Genomic DNA, 5386 nt, shown 5'->3' with positions numbered 1-5386 from the left:
TGGAGATTATCATGGAGGGGCCTGATTCACTCAAGTGAAAGGCCTTAAAAGAGGAATTGGACCTTCCTGGAGAGATGCTCTCCTGCTGGCCTTGTGGAGAGAAGAGTGGCCTCTAGGAACTAATGGCCTCCTGCAACCACAAGTAATTTGATTCTGCTACCAATTTATCATTTGCCAGAGAATTATATATGTCAGTTTATATAATTCTTTTACCAGTTCTGGTTCTGGGATTATGTCTTCTTTCACATCCTTAGATCATGTATTTTTGCCCTTTCTTAATCAGATTTACCAGGTGTTTATTTCATTAGTCTTTTAAAAAGAACTAGCTTTAAAACACCAGTCTTTTAGGGATTTGTCCTTTCTACTATTTCCCTAGTTGATTGAGTCCAGTTCTTTTAAATTTTAATCTTCCTAGTTTCCTGATTTGTTGATTCTAACTTCTTTTTCACAATGAAAAATTCCAAACTAGCTTAAACCATAGCAACTCAATCTTGTTTCACCTACATGTGCCCACAAAGTCATTTTGATGTAAACCCTGTCATTATAATTCCATCTGCAAGTATGTGAGCAGAGGCAGATCTCATTTTATTGCGCTTTGCAGATATTGCCTTTTTTTTTTTTTTTTTAACAAATTGAAAGGTTTGTGGCAACCCTACATTGAGCATTTCTTTTGGCACCACTTCTCCAACAGCATTTGCTCACTTTGTGTCTCTATGTCACATTTTAATAATTCTTGTAATATTTAAAACTTTTCATTATATATAGAGAGAGCATGCCACTCATGCTCTCTCTCAAATAAATATATATATAAAGATTTTATTTATTTGCGAGAGAGCATGAGTGGTGGGAAGGGCAGAGCAGGGAGCCCCATGCAGGGCTCGAGCCCAGGACCCTGGGATCATGACCTGAGCTGAAGGCAGACGCTTATCCAACTGAGCCGCCCAGGCGCCCCTCATTATTATATTTCTTATGATGATCTGTAATCAGTGATTAAGACTTGCCGAAAGCTCAGATGTACATTTTTTTAGACATAATGCTGCTGCACACTTAACAGACTACAGTATGATGTAAACTTAACATTTATACACATTAGGAAACCAACAAATTTATTTGACTTACTTCATTGCCATATTTGCTTTATTGTGGTGGTCTGGAACCCAACCTACAATATCTCTAAGGTATGGCTGTATAAATTCTAAAAGATAAGGACTTAAAAAAGTCTATATCACATCTAAAAATACGTAATAAGTGTTCAATATCATCATTGTTCAAAGGGCTTTACTAGAGTAGAGCTGGGGGACAAGGACAGAGCCAATTTCAAGATGCCCTCCTCCCAGAATACTCCCTGCTGTAAGCGTGTGGTTTTCAAACACTAAGAAATACAGTTTATACGGCACCTCAGTTCAATGATGCCTACGTGTGGAACAAACCACTACCGCACAAAACGGTACTTACCTTCCCCATTTGCGCTGTCCCCTTCCCCGTCTCTCCCTTTCTTTCTCTCAGTCTTCTGATGCTGGTTGCAACCTGCTAAACTGATTTCTCTTTACACTATAGTTCTATTATCTGCACTTCAAAAAACAATACTATAAAGCAAACTTGTTTTAAATTAGCTGAAAAGGTTTGAGATGAGTTTCAGATACCACTTTTGAAAGGGGCAGAGAAACAGCATTTCATCTTCTACATGCCTGGTGTCAGCCAAACCATTACCTGTTCAGTTCATTCTTATCCTGAATCTCTCATTTATCTGTACTCTTTGTAACTCTTCCTGTGTTACAGATCATTCTAGCAGAGTGTACTCAATAACTTCAGAGTGTAAGAGCCTTCCAAGAGTCTGCACAAAATATCCGAGACCCCACAGCCAGTTTCTTCTATTTGGAAGCATACTGGTCTATTTCTGTTTGGAATTTCAATATCTGCTTTGAACAATGTAACAGTCAAGCACACTTATCTATAAACTCTTACCAAAATATGGACTACCGCCTATTTCCCCGAATTACTATAGATGGAAAATTTCATCAACAAGTAGAAACAATTCCAAAGGTGAAAATAAACAGCATTTACCTTTTTGAGGATAAATTCTGCTGATAGCAGCCTTCTCTTTAGAAATACAAACTAGAACCCTGAGGTTCAAGTAAAACAAGTAAGTAGTTATCAAACCAAATTCCATGAAAAAATAAACTCCTTCGACATTAAAAAGTCCAGCCAAGACCTTGGCACAACCATCTTTAAGGACTAGACTCTATGTAGCACATATTTAATACACTTCAATAGCTGGGTCCTTGGTTTCTGACCTTCAAGGAAAGGAAAAACACTCATCTTGTGTACTTTAAAAGAGCTTTATTTAGTATATAATCTCCGTACAATTCAGTACAACAAATTATAAAAGCTCTTTGTAAGATTTTACCCAGAGGATGTTAAATACAGAAAGCCAGTTGCCAGTTGCTACAAGAAAGCAAGCCACTCTACTCTCATCTTAAAAGTCTTTTTCCATCAACAGAAAAGCACTCTCTTCTGGGCCAAAAGGTTGTCATATATAAAGCATTTGGGAGCATATTAACCAAGATACATGATCTGAGCACGTTTTAATATCTTCCTATTAATTCCAAGGTTTAAATGAAATTTTAAAAATGGAGTATTTCTGTGTTAACTCAGGTAGGTTTTGGAAAAGATGAGCTAAAATTGGTACATCTTAGACAAAAAGACATGAGTCACGTGGGATCAGAATAAACATTTTTAGCTAATTTGTGAAGTAAAGATGCAGACCAGATGAAACCTCTACATCTGTCCTTGCCCTACCCCACACACGCGCGCACACGCATGCACGCACACCCACACCCACACCCCTAGCTGACCTCACAAAGTTCAAGAAAATCATCTCTAAGTGGACAACAGACGGCCTAGATAACACCTAATTATGCTCATGGCTCATATACCTGAAACGGATCCCTACTTCTTCAGTCTGTAATAAAAGAGTGACTGGAACCTCTCAACTGCAGTAGAATCTCTATTAGCCACTGTGATCAGCATCAGTCATTTAATGAAGCCATTTAATGAAGTAAGTAGATTTAAGTGGGGAATCATAACTTTAAATGTATAATTGTCCACTCATTTGCTAATCTTCTGCTGTGAAGCCAAGGTCTTTCCTTTGCAATAAGGGTTCAACGATTCCAGTTCTATGCTTGCATAAATCATACAGTAATATGGTTCGGGTACATTTTAACACCTCTGGTCAGTCTAGATATTTTTAAAGGCAGAGTGAGTACTTAAATCTATAAAGCAACTGAAGCTCAGAAATTTTCTTGAATTTTATGTTTTCCCAATAATTTAGAATTTTCCCAACCACACCTAATTTATTTAGAAGCAATTTTTGTTAGCAACTCAACCTTCATCAAACCTTACCAGAACATTCCAGTTAATGTTCACAGAAATGACCCTTGCTTTTTACACCCCTATTTCCTAGGTCTGTGTTGAACTGTGGCCTCACAACAAGGAGGAGAACTGGCACAGAGCAGTTGGGCAGGGGCACAGAGCGCACAGGGGGAGCACAGGCAGGAGGGGGCACGGGGAGCGGCCTGGTCAGTCAGCTCACAGGAGGGATGGAGACTGTCGGGGATCTGGCGAGTCACGTAAGCGGAGGGTCATTAAGAGCACTTATTGTACTTAGCGGTCCTCTGAACGCTAACTCTGAAGCAAAATCAAGTGGTTATTCTACCCATAAAAAAACAGCCACAATCTGAGGCTATTACCAAATATTAACACAGCCGCTGCGATCTGTGTGGCAGGGAGCGAAGGCCCCGGGTGACGTGCTCTGGCTTGGTAGACGGCCAGGAGTCAGTCACTCTTCCTCTTTGTTCCTGGGGACTCCGATGAGAAGGTCATAAAAGAGAAACTGATGAGCATTAAGAATGTTTAACATGATTTGTTGACAGACGTGGTCATCAGAAAAGAAAAATGTCTACTCTACATGGTCACAGTGTCTTGGAAAGAATATATGCATGGATTCTGTCTTGCAAGATTTTTTTTTTTTTGGCACTTTATATTTTTCACTGAAGACTCAACACTCGATGTCTTGGCAACAATGGCACCTACACTAGGAGAAAAAGATTCCTGTGTGCCGTCAAGGCGGTGGTGATAAGCATACAAATTTAAGTACATGTTTCTTATACTGAGACTCCACATACCCAAATGCTTAGATTAGTGCATATAGAAATAGCTAAAATAAAACCGAAATCTATCAGGAAGTTAATAGACGACTTGAAAAACGAAACTACACGGTCTAACATGTACCTTACATGTGCTTCGTTTCAATTAAGAGTAAGGCACTCGCTGAAGGATGTACTGACCCATGCTGTCAGCCACACCAGGCATGCATCACTACTGGCTTAATTAAAGTTTTAGTACTGATTAAAGTGTTTTATTATTGTATTATCCTAACCTGCAGTGGTCTCCAACCTTATTACAGGATACAAGGAAGACATAATTCAGGAGTTTCAGCTGCATAATTTAGTAACCCAGCCAGTGTCGATTTTTTATTTAAATAAGTTTTGATAAAAAAACCGAGTATCCTGGAGTCCAACATGACAGTGTAACATTTCTTTCTGAATACTGTTTAATACGTAGTAACTGAACGTGAAGTAATTTGAAAATGTGATACATCTATCTTGATGCGTACGGTAATTTACTTCAGTACGACCGCGAGGAGAAACCTTTACATCACCTCCAACTGGCAAGAACAGGGGAGAAAGTTAATTTCATTAACCATCTTGATTTACTTAAATGTGCAATATGCTTTTATCAGCAACTTTTACATGTCCCCCTCGTTAGAAATTAACTATAAAAGCAATTATCAAAAAATTTTTGAACAGGTATACATAATCCTCTTTGTTGTTTACAAATAAGCATGACTTAGAGGCACTTGGTTACCTTTTAGTAAGAAAAAGAATAACACTACCCAGGCCCTCACAGTAAGATTGGAGACCACAGATCAAATTTGGTATGAAAATGCTCTCTGCCAAAAATATTGTATTAGTGAATTAGTTAAGATAGAACATTTTAAAAATATTCAGACTTTGCAAGGTTCTAGGCTGTAAAAAATAGAAAGGCTAAAAACAAAAAGTTTAGAAAATTTCGCAAACCCAGTAAATTTAAATGAGTAAGAAATGAAGAAAAATTTTCTTACTTGCAAGATAGGCTGAATAGTATCAACAGATTTTAAAATAACACTAAACAGTAACAAAACCTGCTTGGCTACATCACATTCCTGCTCCTTTCACGACTTACAATAAGGAATTTGTCACACTTTTCTGTATCCCGCATTAAAACATGCACCCGCATGCGCGTACACGTCACACACACACACACACACACACACACACACACACAC

The sequence above is a fragment of the Ursus maritimus genome, unplaced genomic scaffold, assembly GCF_017311325.1.
Source record: "Ursus maritimus isolate PB19 unplaced genomic scaffold, ASM1731132v1 scaffold_19, whole genome shotgun sequence".
Lineage (NCBI taxonomy): Eukaryota > Metazoa > Chordata > Mammalia > Carnivora > Ursidae > Ursus > Ursus maritimus.
The sequence above is the reverse complement of the archived record's forward strand: the minus strand, read 5'-3'. Positions refer to the sequence as shown.